A 15,446-nucleotide genomic window follows, 5' to 3' on the forward strand; every position below is an offset into this window, starting at 1 on the left:
AACATCAACTACCCTGTGGGCACTTTTGCACACTGATATCTTAGAAATTCCGTGCTTATCTGCTAACCCACAGAACTGACAGCTAGTATGCATCCAATGCAAAACAATACAGTTCTCGCTTTGAGGTTAGGGCATCACTTTTCTCTTTTGGATGTTGGATATCATGTCCCATATCTTGTAGGTAGGAGAGATTCCAGCGAAACGGGACTCGAAACGACTTCAGAATATAGCGTAAGTAGTGTCGCTATTGCATTATTGAATTATTTATTTTTGGTGCAGGGGACTTCTTTATTAAGTTCGAGTATTTATTAAATACAACCTTCCTATATAAATACTTACGCGGTATTCTGAAGTATAGCGCGGGACTCATTCGAAACCTTTCATTAAATTTATACAATGATACGAACGTGTTATTAATTCTTGCCCGGAGAATTTTACGTATACGTCTTCGTTTGATTACGCCTAAATTCAATATCTTCGTCTGAGTCATTACAACTCCTTAATAACATCAAAATTGCTTTACTTTAATTCTTAATATTATCCACTTACTCAAAAATCAATTTAATAAGTATTTATTTATTTATTGTATTTATTATCAAAAACCTGTCTCGAATTTAATTCTTAACAACATCAATTACCCTATGGGCACTTTTGCACACATAACTTAGAAATTCCGTGCTTATCCACTAACGCACGGAACTGACAGGACTGACAGCTAGTATATTAAACCAATGCAAAACAATACAGTTCTCACTTTAAGGTCAGGGCACCACTTTTCCATGTTGGATGTGATGTTCCATATCTTGGAGGAGAGATTCCAGCGAAACGGGACTCGAAACGACTTCAGTGTCGTTATTGTATTATTGAATTAATTTATTTTTGGTGCAGGGAACTTCTTTTTTAACTGCGATTATTTATTAAATACAGTCTTCGTATATAAATACTCATGTGGTATTCTGATGTATAGCGCGAGACTCATTCGAAACCTTTCATTAAATTCATACAATGATACGAACGTATTATTAATTCTTGGCCGGAAAATTTTACGTATACGTCTTTGTTTGATTAGGCCTAAATTCAATATCTTCGTCTGAGTCATTACAACTAATTAATAACATCAAAACTGCTCTAGTTTAATTCCTAATATTACCCAGTTACTCAAAAATTAATTTAATAAACATATCTTTATTCTATTTGTTCAGAATTTGTTGCAATATCAAACTTTACACATCTCAGAGCTATTGTAGAAAAATGTGCTAACTTTACAAGTAAAGTTTACGCGTTTGTAAAATTACCCTTCATTGTGAAACAGAATGCTTGTAAAGTGAGCAAAATTTAATTTGTAAACATTTTATTTCCTTTACAAAGTTCAACATTACAAACAAAGATTGTGAAACAGAAGTTTACAATCTACAAGCAAAGTTTGCAAATTACAAAGCTTGTAAACATTGTGAAACAGGCCCCTGGAGGCCATCTCTATCCGCAACCTGAGGACGCGCCATGCCGTGGTGATAGGGACCCACAATACATGGTCTTCAAGACTTACATCTAGCAGAAATGCTCGAAAATGGCGAGTTAACGACATCGGAATCCAGGGTTGCGCATGGCCTAGCACTCCAATTCTAATCTTCCCACCAATGTTATAATCAATCATTGTTTTTAATGTACAAGTGAATATTAAATAGCTAGGCGTCTGTTTTCATGGATAGATATTTCCGACTTTGAAACAGTAAACTCACACAAAAGAGCCGAAACATAATATCAACGATAGGCCTATGGGACATGAGCTGATGAATACCGGCGCGGCAGTGAAGCCCGCTCTTTATGTGCTGCAGCACACAGTTAATTTTCTGTCCCTAGCATAATCTTATTTATATTTTCTTTCTTTCATTCGTGTTACGCGTTTCAATGCACGCAGAATCGGCAACTGCTATTGTCTATAGCTTGTGCGTCGTCTGCAAGTCCCAGTCGGTAACGTGTGCTGACTTCCTTATCGCAGTGAACTGCAGTGAAATGCAGCGAACCTTGCACATGCGCAGAGAGCTTACATTCGCCTGTTGTGTGACGGAAGCTATGGTTTCCCATTATACGAGCGTAAACAGTGTGAGCTACAAGGAAACGCAGCGAATTGAAATGACTCGTTCGCATTGGCGTTTTATAAAATCTACAACCAATCAGGAGTGAGTGACTGTTTGTATAGATGGTTTGCAGTCTACAAACAATGCGGACGTCACGACATCTCTGAGAAGCAGTCATGTACTATTTGTGTCTATTTTATGTCTTGATCACAGAATGTAGGGACGACTATTTTATTCTTATGCTAATTATTAAACTTTCCTGCAAAACTCAAACGTATTGTTTATAACTTTATATGTAGGCCTACTATATTTAATGCTATTTAATTAAATTTCTACTCCTTCAACCTTCCGACAGATGGCTTGAATGCACCGGAATGCTATTCGAATTTAAAATTTTGATTGCTGGTTGTCGACATGGAGGGGTTGAACTCCAAAGTAACTGGCAGCAGTGTTTTCAACTGGACGGAAATTCCGTCAGTTCCGTCAAAACTGACGGTATTTCGATGTAGCGGACGGGAAAAGAATGGCTTTAACGGGTGACGGATTTTTTTGGCGGAAATTACCATTTACATCGTCTTTTGATTTTAACTGTTGTCATTTTTAATTGTTTAAATTTTGAAGGAACGTAGACCAACTCAGCACATCAATCGCAGAACTAGAGGCAGATGATGTGGATGAATTATTATTATTTTAATCAAGATTGGTAAGAAAGTTGCGTTAATATTTGTTTTCTTTTGTATATAGATATATTGAGTGAGTCTTATTTCTTTTTAATTATAGGCCTAACGGATTATGACAGATTTCCAGGTGTTAGACTGACAGGGATACAATTTATGTGTTGGGAACACTGATTGACAGATTCTGCAGCATGAACTTCATACTGCTCCACTAGTGAGTACATCAACCAAATTTGAACGACTTTTTTAAAGTAAATTTCCCATGTTGTAGCACACGCTCATTTTCAGCCACGAGCCGCCACTGCGGCGCGGGCATTATAACCGATCAAGGAGAGCGTTTTATTCATTTATAACAGTACTAGTAAAACAACTGCAGAGGTAAAACACTCAGAATCAGACTTGTTTGAATGTTTTCAGCGCGGTCGTCTCTCGATATCTAAGCCGGAATATGCTTGGAGAGTTCACGGAATTAAAATCTATGTCGCCATGTTTGGTTTCGTTTTAATACCCGCCGAGGATAAAGGACGTTTCAAGAGATACAACAGCTTATTTCTCAGATCATTTTGGACAAAACGTTTTATGGACCTGCGTCCATTTCCTATTAGTTACGGAGTTGTATTTAATTCAAAGGAAAATCAGGTTATTGCAAAACATAGAACACATTTTACATCACATTTTATATCACTTTGGGCAAGGATTTCTCATACAGTAAAAAACAACTAAAACAACCTGTAAAGAACTACATTTCACTTCAAAATAACTACTAAAAATCATTTACATGAGAAATACAATATATATAAAATAAAGTAACTCACCAAAAGTTGAGGAATCACCAAGATCATCACCATCATCATCATTCTCCTCATCCTGACGGGAGACGGGAGCTGCGAAGATTGAAGGTGTAGCAGATGTTGATGAAGTAGCTTTATATGCTACCACGGTGCTTAGTCTGTCGTTTTCAGAACTGGTGCTCTGATTATTTCTGCTAAAACCTGCAGGAATTTCTAATATAGCGTTCACCGTTCCTATTCGCATTTGAGTTGTATTTGTTTTAACCAGATTTAATTGGCTTAATATTCGTTCAACCTCGGCGTTTGACCAAGGCAGTACCGGCCTAGGTAAGGCAAAGTCTGCAAGTTCTTTGAGAGGATTTTCACCGTTCGCATTACAGTAATTGAACACCTCACACCAAAAATGGACAGAATTATCGACATTATTACATTTTAAAATTGTAAATTTTTGCCACTGTAATTCAATTTTGAAACTTCTAATAGGGAAATTAAGGGTACCTTTACTTTTGAGACAGCAAGAAGGGACAGTTTCCTCAATATTTAAATATTATCAGGTAATTTCTGCTGTAATTGTTTGATGAGCGAGTAAACAAATTTTACACACCTTCCTGTAACAGTTTGTACTTAGTATATTAGGCCTATTTCTGATTTCTCATAGTTTACTTTCAAAAGAGTATCCCAGATAAGGCTTTGAATCTAAACGTCGCTCAAAAGCACTATTAAGAAATTTCCTCTACACTGGATAAGTTCAAACGACAACTTGTTTGAGAAAACTACCAAATCATTTAATAGCCTCTATGAATCCACATCGTTTGATTCAAACTTTTTGTTGATTCTCTAAAGATCGGAGAGAATCTGTTTCAAAAACAGCAAATAAGCTACACTGAGTTCATCTCTGAACAAAGAATAGAGCATTTCAGCCGTATGACATTTTTCACTAAGCCTAACAATTTCGAAGTGGGATTTTAACTCTAGCCATCCTACATACTGCCGGTTGAATAGGTAACCACATAGTGTCACAAGCTTGTGCAATTTTTAATGGTTGCTCCCTATCATTTTGAGAGGAGAAAATTTGGCGGTAATAGGGCTGACGCGATGAAGACAGAGAAAACCAGTGTGACATAGTGTCACAAGCTTGTGCAATTTTTAATGGTTCCTCCCTATCATTTTGAGAGGAGAAAATTTGGCGGTAATAGGGCTGACGCGATGAAGACAGAGAAAACCAGTGTGACATAATGTCACAAGCTTGTGCAATTTTTAATGGTTGCTCCCTATCATTTTGAGAGGAGAAAATTTGGCGGTAATAGGGCTGACGCGATGAAGACAGAGAAAACCAGTGTGACATAGTGTCACAAGCTTGTGCAATTTTTAATGGTTGCTCCCTATCATTTTGAGAGGAGAAAATTTGGCGGTAATAGGGCTGACGCGATGAAGACCGAGAAAACCAGTGTGACATAGTGTCACAAGCTTGTGCAATTTTTAATGGTTGCTCCCTATCATTTTGAGAGGAGAAAATTTGGCGGTAATAGGGCTGACGCGATGAAGACCGAGAAAACCAGTGTGACATAGTGTCACAAGCTTGTGCAATTTTTAATGGTTCCTCCCTATCATTTTGAGAGGAGAAAATTTGGCGGTAATAGAGCTGACGCGATGAAGACCGAGAAAACCAGTTAGAACTTTCCCTAACCAGAAAGTCCAAATTTATTGGAAGGGATTCTGTAGTTGCTGCAGAGGATGCCAACTAACTTGAGTGACATACAAATCTTGTAAGTATCAAATGTGGAATCTCCCCTTCAAGAATTTGATACACTCCATTATTAATCCCGACCATCGCGCTAGTATCGGTACCGATTCCTTGCAGTTTTTTCAAATCTGAATTAATTTCTTTCAATGTATCTTCAATAGAGTCCACATCACACATCTCAAGTTCAGCAAGTGAAAGAAAAGTTGAAACAATCCCGTCAGATGTTTTACTACGACTATTACACTTTTACTACGTCACACTACTTTTGACCAATAAAACGGTACGAAAGGACGTCTTTCAACCAATCATGGTTGCTTATCGCACAATTTTATCGCGTCCCTAGCATTTGTTTATTTTTATCACTACTCTAGCATTTGTTTCTTTGTTTGCCAACATTTCAAACTGCACTGGCCTGAACGTGAAAAAACAGAAAATTGCAAACCACTCCAGTCGATGCACAGCACTTTCAAATATGACTCGCATTGACATTCAAGAACAAGAATTAATAAAGATCATTGGTCATATATGAAGAGCACCATTCGGAAATCCTGAATAAGTTGAGGGATACACCATGTACATCAACGAGTTCACTTCTTTTACGCACACGTCCAATATAACATCAACTGAACCACCAACCACTAAAACATTCAAATTTGAAAACTGTACTTTCAATAATTGTTTCGGGAAAATTTTAGAACACGGATTGCACCTACCAAATTATGTCTTAAAATACTAAAAAGAGCAGATTTGTCTGCGTTTGTCGAATGCGCATCATTATATTTACGAAAAGGCACTTTTAGTGCCAATAATTTATTTTGTGTGCACAAGGTTGGAATTTTGAAGTAAGAGGGAAAGGGTGCAATCCATGTTCTGGAGTTTATCCATTGTTTCTTTTAAAATTATTCATGTTTATTTTTTATTTAATCATCGTTAATTAAAACGTTTCTTGTTTATTTCATCATTCCTAATTAAAACTTTTCTAATACTTGTTTATATTATTTAGGTTATGTTTGTTATAGCTTCTGCTATATGATATTATGGATAATCACGTATCCGAGATTGTGTAATATTAAGATTTATTGAAAATCATCTGTCAAGTGATGTTGATTACTGGGATCTGGATGATTGAAGTGGAATGCAAATGTTTTAATAAATATGCAACTGAATCAACAAAGCCTTCTGGACTAGTAACCGTCCACAGAGTTCAATGATGATTCCATAGTTGGCACAACTGATAACAAGAAAACATAATCATAAAACACTACTGCCATCTAGCGTAATGTTGAGATGGTACAATAATACATTTGAAGACAGTTGTATTTTCGTAAGCCAATTAATATTTTATTGTATTGGAGTGCTTTGTTACTTATAATCTTTATATTCTTTCTTCTAATCGTGTAATAGTAAATTAAATCCCATTCGAGTTTTGATTTTCTCTAGATAAATCAAAACCTCTAGTGAGATTACTGTTGATTATAATGGTTATTACTAAAAGCTTAGTGACGCTAATATCAGTTGATTTGTCTACTAAAATACTGTCCATTAAATCACCAATGTCATTCCTTATGTAATTCGTGAAATGAGGCCCAAGAACATTCTTAATAACAGCACTTCACTTTGTACGATGTAATTTAATCTGACTTGCAGCAACACTATCTTTGAATCTGTTTTTACACATTTCATCTAAATGATCACACGACATAATAACACAATAAGAGCAATTGATCCTTCGGCACTATTATTCCAAGCAATCCACCACTGGCTTAAAGTTAATTTTTGTCTGTCTTAGAGAAGAGAATGCGAACGCTGTAGATTTATGTTTTTTGTTTCTGCATGATCTTCTAAATCTGCTAACCAAGCTACGACGACATGCTTTACAAAACGCTTTCACGTCATCACCATCAATCCATGATAGTCACTGAGCACATTTTGGAATTTTCAACCACTCATCTCAAAAGCATATTTCGGTTTTCCATCTATGGCTCTTCGGCCCGTTTTCGAGCCATGGCCTTCCCAATTCTTCCTCTCCATTCTTCTCTGTCCCTTGCTGCCACCTTCTAGTTCCGCAATCGCTGCAAACTTGTGGTATCTTCTTGAACTATATCCTCCCATCTATTCCGTGGTCTTCCAACAGGTATTTTTCCTCCATATTGTCCCTCTAAAGTTCCCCTCGGTATCCTTCCCTTCTCCATCCTGACTATATGTCCTGCCCATTGCAGTCTCCTGATCTGTATGAAAGTTGACAAAGCTATATCGTTGTATAAGGTGTATAATTCAGGATTATATCGGATTCTCCATTTCCATTTCAATTTCTCTTCCCTTACCACCGGTCCAACTATCCTCCTTAAAACTTTTCTTCCGAAGTTGTCAACTGCATTCTGTGATTTTTTTTTTTGTGAAAGTCCAATTTTCACTTCCATATATAATTATACTACGGATCATTGTTTTACATAGTTCAGTTCGACTTCTCCAATTAGCTCCACGATACCTAATTAGAGGGATAAGTGAATAATATGCTTCATTAGAGACTTTAATTCGATTCTGGATTTCTATGTCGTCTTCATCGTCATGTGTGATAGTTACACCTAAATATTCGAAAAAAAATCGAAAAATCGAAAGAGAATTGGGAGGACAAATTTAAAAGGTACGCAAAACGCGTCCTTGCAAGGGGTTGGGGGCTGTAAAAAATTAAATATGTGAGCTCCAAGCCTGTTGGCCACTAGTCTCACTCCGGGTTACGCTGCTCCCATGAAGGAGCTCTAGAAAATTTTGAAGGGGAAGCCGAAATTGGACGTAACCTCTTAGGTACCACATACGCGAGGGGGACTGAGATTTGATCAAGTGATCACGGAACGAGGCGAGGAGGAGTTGGCTGGTGTTTGCCTTTAGGATGGCAAGACGCTGTCATCTGTTGTTCGATGACAAAGCATGTGAAGGCCGTCGGAAGAAGCGCCGTGAAATCTAAATCTGCAATTTGAGAGGTCCCTGTCCTTTCAATTTGCGACTAATTGAGTGACCTCGTATATTTAATAGACAATTTATAGTATCTGAACTAGGGCATACGTCGTTTATAATAAGAGGGGAATATATATGGGGAAGGGCATATAGGTCCGTGGCCCATTTCTTATAGGGCTCATCCCGACATTTGTCTTACGCCTGGGGAAAACCACGGAATACCTTAGGCAAGATGAGTTGTCTCATATATAAGAGACTAGCCAATTTGGCTATTATGTAGGAGGTGATTGTCGTCATGAGCCTTGTTGAATCGTCTCAATTTTGAGACAAGCCATTTGGCTATATGATGGCTCAATTACGAAGAGGGGAGAGAGATGTAATTGTTAATTAATTTAGAGTAATTAGGGAGGATCATGGGGATATGAGTGCAGGTCCGTGGCCCATTTCTTTTAGGGCTCATCCCGACATTTGTCTTAGCGCCTCAGAAAAATCACGGAAAAACCTTAGGCAGGATGAACCTAAATATTTAAATTCATTTGCTACTTATATTTTTTATATATATATATTTCTTGGTTATTTCGATTTTACTTTGCCTATTTTAGAGTCTGGTCTAAAAAAAAGTCGAATATCAATCACCCACTTTTTCGACGAAGCACATAACTAGGGAAAGAAAGTTCATACATTAGCATATTTGTTTTCTGTCGTTGTGTTAATATGCTGAAAGATTATCTACATGAATAACAAATTTCTGAATACAATGATATTACTTTTATTGTGCATAAAAATGCATATCTTGCCTTTATTTATAAGAGCATCATATTTTAACATTTATGCAGGGAAACTGCATTTTATGTATGTTTATTTGTCTTTCCCTCATTTTTAAAAGTGTGTAACCTCGTAAACACGACTAATTTATGTTTATGAATTTTGAACGTAACGATGGCGCCCTCATAGGGAGCCTCTCAAGTTAGCAATTTGTATTCCTTTACTACAGTCTTCAGCAGATTTCGATAGAACAATATCCAGTTTAACATCAGTTCCAGGAAATGTAGGAGATAAAGTGAACGAGAAAACAGCAAATATTCTTTCCAAAAACCCTGGCTATATCAATTTAAAGAAATTCAAGATATTCTCGAAGGAAAAACGCCCCAAAAACAATCAAATTTTCTATAGAACAGCTCACAGCTTTTGTGCAAGCCCTTCTTACTTCTTGTGTTGTAGAACGAAGTTTTTCCCGCTACAAAGCTATGCTGAGAGACAACAGGCGAAGAATGACAACAGAAAACATACGTCACTGCTTAGCTGTGAACTGTAACATCATAAATGGAGCATTCAGCAATGAGGCAAGCACTTCAAAATCCATAGACTAAACGTGAGTTACCTATACCTTATTATTCTGTTAAAATAATCTCAGACTGATATTGCATATTTTGATATTTTTTAAATATATTTTTAAAGCATAAATGAATACATATTTTTCACGTTTTTAGGGTATGAACTCCCTTTCCCTGCACATAACTTAGGCCTACACTATTAGCACAAACAGAAATGAGCGTGTAGATTCAAGGTTTTGTATCAACGATCGGAGACTGGTGAATCACCAACTGAATGATATAATGACCAAAGTGGTGGGGGAGTATCACAATCATGTAATCTGCTCATCTATGACGAAGCTGCACGACCAAAAAAATACGTACTGATAAAGCAAAAATTTAGTTTTCATAGCAGTAACAACTTGAGAAATATACTGGGTGTTCAGTTCAAAGTGTGTCATCGCTCGCTGTATGCCGTCATATGGCTAGTCGATGAGCCTAGAGAATTCAATCTTCCTACACTTCCGCAAAGGCGAATTACCTATGTGGCAGAAAAGTTGCCTAGCAAGTACGGCGTTAATTCTGAAGAGTACGTACCGATACGTACGGTAACGCTGGTAGTGGCAGGAATGTGAACTGTTTAGAAACACGTAGTCTACTGAGGTGAGTTTTTTTTAACTGTCGGGGATATGGGGAGAGAGTCAAAACGATTACTTACGTATTTGTTGACATTAACTTCGACGGTCAACATGGACACGGAGCATTTGATTTGTATTGTGGAATGTTACCGTACGCAGCCGATGATAACAAATACCCTGCGTACGACTTGCTCGACCAAAACAGTTCGAAAGAGGTTATGATAGCACACAGACCGTACAGACCGCCATCTGTTGCTACGACGTTCAAGTTATACCGTACACATTCTCATGTTCAGATTGAACGCCTTAAATATAGGCAACTTCTCTGACATAAAAGCTGAAACTCGCTTCAAATCGTTGACTCACAACAGTGACGTCATGACACATTTTGAAATGAACACCCAGTATACAGTCACGAAGCTTGAGTTGTGAGGGTGCTAGGAGCAATAGATTGTGCCGGTACCATTTCGCATTGTTTGTAATGAGGCGATATTGGCGATTCTAGTGGTTAGCAGCTATCTATGGATGCATATGTACGACGTATTGAGCTTCATGACTGAATATACTACTGGGTGTTCAGTTCAAAATGTGTCATGGCTCGCTGTATGTCGTCATGTGGCTAGCCGATGAGCCTAGAGAATTCAATCTTCATACACTTCCGCAGAGGCGTATTACCTAAATGCGAGAGAAGTTGCCTAGCAAGTACGGCGTTCATTCTGAAGATTACTTACCGATACGTACGGTAACGCCAGTAATGGCAAGAATGTGAACTGTTTGGAAACACGTACTGAAGTGAGTTACTGTCGGGATATGGGGAGAGGGTTAAGACGAATACTTACGTATTTGTTAACTTGGACGGTCAACATGGACACGGAGCATTTTGATTTGTGTTGTGGAATGTTGCCGTACGCAATCGATGATAACAAATACCCTGCGTACGACTTGCCGCGCAAAACACAGTTCGAAAGAGGTTATGGTAGCACACAGACTTACAGACCGCCATCTGTTGCTACGACATTCAAGTTATACCGTACACGTTCTCAAGTTCAGATTGAACGCCTTGATTAATAGGAAACTTCTCTGACATAAAAGCTGAAACTCGCTTCAAATCGCTGACTCACAACAGTGACGTCATGACACACTTTGAAATGAACACCCAGTATATGTAACTAATTTTAAACTAGACTTGATTTCAGAAAGACTATATTTCCGATTTCCCACTAGCAACTAAAACAATTTTCCAACTAGACAGTCTTACAAAAAAATTAGATTTAGTTGAAAAAAAAACTAAATTGGCAACTCTGCTTCGAAGTCGCCAATGGAATGATGGGTAGGTTAGATTTTGGAGTTAATATGAGTAGTGACATTTCTGTTATATTTTCATATCATATGCAGGCGAGAGAAAGCAAAAGACATGAACTACGGACTTTTCAGCACCCCAGCGATGACAAACAGAGAATAGAAGGAAGCCAACTACCACCTGCGCCATCTATACAAGAGAGTAGCAGCCCTCGGACTACATCACCGAATATGCCTAACCAAGGGATACAACAGCCCCACCGACGGATGTCAGTCCACCATATGTAGAGGATCCTGCGATACATATCACATCATCGAATGCAAAGAACATTGACACTATCCCACTACGCAAACGATGCTAACCTTACTTAATTATACTTATATTAAATATCTGTGATCAGTAATAACAGAAAACAATACCATGGATAGTGAAATAGGAGCTAGATTAATAGCAGCCAATAAGAGCTATTTTGGATTAGCAAATATATTAAAAGCAAAGAATGTTCCTTGTAAGATTAAAACTAAAATTTATAAAACTATGATAAGACCGGTGTTGATTTATGGAGCGGAGACTTGGACCCTGACAAAAAGAGAGGAAAATTCTATGGGAACTTTCGAAAGAAAGATCTTAAGAAGAATATTTGGAGCGATTAAAGAGGGAGGAATATGGAGAAGAAGGTTTAACCGGGAATTATACCAGTTATATGAAGAACCGGATATAGTGGCGATTATAAAAGCAGAAAGGATAAGATGAGAATGAGTGAAGACGAAATAGCAAAAAATCTGCTTTTTAATGAAACTGGAGGGATAAGGAAAAAGGGAAGACCTAAGCTCAGATGGTTTGATGGCGTGACAGATGACTTAGTGGCATTGGGAGTGAGAAATTGGAGGAGGAAGGCACAGGAAAGACAAACATGGAAAAGAATTGTTGTAAACGCCAAGCCCATGTGTGGCTGTAGTGCGGAGATGATGATTATGGTGATGATGATGATGATGATGATGACCAAAAATTAGTTATTTCAGTTTTGAAGTTACAATTTATTTTTAGATATTCTTTTTCCTGCAAGATATAGGGTCGATTTCTAAAACGAGGTCTAGACCACGGTCATGGCTTTAAACCGCGTTTGGATTTATAAAACGAGATCTTTTTCATTTTTCTGAGCCGTGGCTTGAAGCCATGGTCTGAAGCAGAGACCACGGCTGGGGTAGGTTTAAAACCGCGGCTTCATGAATACAAGATGGAGGTAGTAGATCAGTTGGATAATTATCAAAGGAAAATTTGTGTCTACGAGTATTAAATCTCGGGATTAGAGTGATGAGAGACAGGAATAATCCTTTGTAACTATATAACGGCGATAATTTCAGCCGGATATTTCTATTTTCGAAGAAATCAACGTAAAATTTAGCAAGAATGCTAAATAATAATCTGCAACGAAATGCAAGAGGCGGCAGGTTGACAATTTTTATACTCCTTCTTGTTGCTTTCAGGGAAGTGAGATATAATATTTTTATAATTATACCTTTATGCCTATAGGACGATATATCTTAATCCTTAGTCTTTACAGTAGTTTTGGACATTTCATTTAATATTGGAAAATGATATGGACCTACAAGAATATGAAGCAAACGTGATTTTATCTTCTTAATTTAACTTTTATGCTACTGTGGCTTTCCACGTAGCACTGCCTATTATATGTGAAAACAGAACCATATTACATTTCAGTTTCAATTGAAATTTTAATCCAGTTAGTATTTAGGTTAATTCCTTAGAACCGGGATTTCAGGTTGTTAATGTTGGTAGTAGTTATGAACAAACGGTAAACTTCAACATAAACGCTTGACTTGCGCTAATTATTTGGGTAATATAATTCTGGTACCTAAAAATTCGTTCGCTATTAAATACTAAGTAATGCTAGTACCGGTATTTTAAATGCACGTAATATATTCCCTAAATATAACAATACCTTAACTGAGAACAAAAGAACGTGACTTACTGCAATTCAATAAAAATATTAATCCCGATGTTCATTTCTTTCTAATATCGACTGTTTACAGGAATAAAAATAGATTCTTAGCTGCGTTGCCATATATAAAACCCACGAACCTCGGTTTCTTCTCAAGCCGCGTCTCGACTTCGTTTTAGAAATCGCATGAGGATTCAGACCTCGATCACGGTTTAAAAGCCGAGGTTTGGAACCACGATTTCGTCCGTGTTTTAGAAATCGACCCATAGTTTTCCATTATCCAAACCTAAAATTACGGGAACAGGAACAGATAACTCATTAATAAATATGATTACTCAAAAGCGATGGAAAAGCCGTGCAGAAATCCTGTTAAGTTGCAATCAAAATCTCTAGTGATGCAACACGTACAGGGGTATGAGCAGAGAAATTGTGGGCGGGGAGACAACACTCAACTAATACTTCACAGAGCTAATCACGAGGCAATCGTTAGTTTATGGACTTCTGCGAAGTCTTTATTGTAGCAGACATACTCTTCTACGAGGGGGATCCAGGAAATAACGACCGTTCGCGCATACCCGCCGCGCAGCTGACTCCCCTTCCTTGTTTGAGGGTCAACTGGCTTCCTTAACATGTGTTCTCATAATGTTGTAAGTACTGGTTGCAACAAGTCGCCATTGTGCATTTTGTGTTACTTCAAAATGAACGACGTGATTGATAATCCCGCCGACTGTGAGGTGAGGAGTGTGATTCGATTTTTGAATGCCCGACATTTGAAACCTGCAGAAATTTACCGGCAATTGAAAGAAGTGTATGGTGATACTGTAATGAATGAAAGAAATGTGAGAAAATGGTGCGAAATGTTCAACAATGGGCGAACAAATGTCCACGATGAAACTCGACCCGGAAGCCCATCACTCATCACAGAAGACCTGAAGACTAAAGTGAACGACAGAATCTTGCAAGACAGGCGCACATCACTCGACGAATTGCATATTGCTTTTCCTGACATTTGTCGTTCTTTGCTTGGTGAAATTGTGTCGCAACATCTTGGCTACCACAAAATCTGTGCCCGCCCGCACACTGCTGCTTCAACTCGAGAATTGCTGGATCAATTCGGTTGGGAAATCTTTGATCACCCGCCCTATAGTCCAGACCTTGCTCCTAACGATTTTCACCTTTTCACTAAGCTGAAAGACTTTCTGGGTGGTACGCGTTTTGGAAGTGATGAAGAGTTGAAGAAGACAGTGAACACCTGGCTTAATGAACTGGCGGCAGAGGAGTATAACACGGGAATTCTAAAGCTAGTGAACAGATACGACAAATGTTTAAATGTAGGTGGTGATTATGTAGAGAAGTAAAGGAAGCTTCAGTTATGTAACAGACTTTGTTTTTTCAAATAAATATATATTTTTTTAATTATTACAACAAAACGGTCGTTATTTCCTGGATCCCCCTCGTATAAACTAAACATCCCGAGTCTGAACAATTTTCTATCAAAGTAGGCCTACACCGGACTTAACACATCTGAAGATTCAACCCTAGAAAAGATGTATTTCTCTAAATGTTAGCTAGAATTCGTGAACAATGCAGCAGTGGAAACATATGGGCAAGCTAGACGAGATTACGGACCAGACAGGATGCAAAGTTGGTTTTTGGTGCTGTAACACAAAACGAGGTATGCTTAACAGCCAAGAGACGAACTCTGTTAACCAGACCACCCTTGCGAGAAAAAAAAAAAAAAGAGCTGGGCGTGAGCTACTCGAACTTGATTCACGGTGTGTGAGATTCATTATCTGCACAACAATACGTGCGACGTTTCCAGAAATCAACAGATTAATTGCATTTCCATTTCGAATGCTTCAATCAGGACACCCCTATTGTCCGGGTCAGCTTACTTAATACCCTAAGGGTCGAACCTATCCAATTTTCCACTATTACTAAATATGCTAGTGGATTATAGTGATTTTCTAGCTCTTCTTTTCGAATT

At 38.0% G+C, this 15,446-nt stretch overlaps 1 long non-coding RNA gene across 1 annotated transcript in view; it reads right to left on the reverse strand.

Annotated features, from left to right (window-relative positions):
* Positions 1–3,584: 3,584 nt before the first annotated feature.
* Positions 3,585–15,446, reverse strand: part of LOC138708595 (uncharacterized) — a 112,348-nt gene continuing 100,486 nt past the window's right edge. Inside the window, exon 3 of the long non-coding RNA XR_011334713.1 lies at positions 3,585–3,747. This is a non-coding gene — a long non-coding RNA (uncharacterized lncRNA). The remainder of the gene's footprint in view (positions 3,748–15,446) is intronic.

This window comes from Periplaneta americana, chromosome 11 (genome assembly GCF_040183065.1).
Source record: "Periplaneta americana isolate PAMFEO1 chromosome 11, P.americana_PAMFEO1_priV1, whole genome shotgun sequence".
Lineage (NCBI taxonomy): Eukaryota > Metazoa > Arthropoda > Insecta > Blattodea > Blattidae > Periplaneta > Periplaneta americana.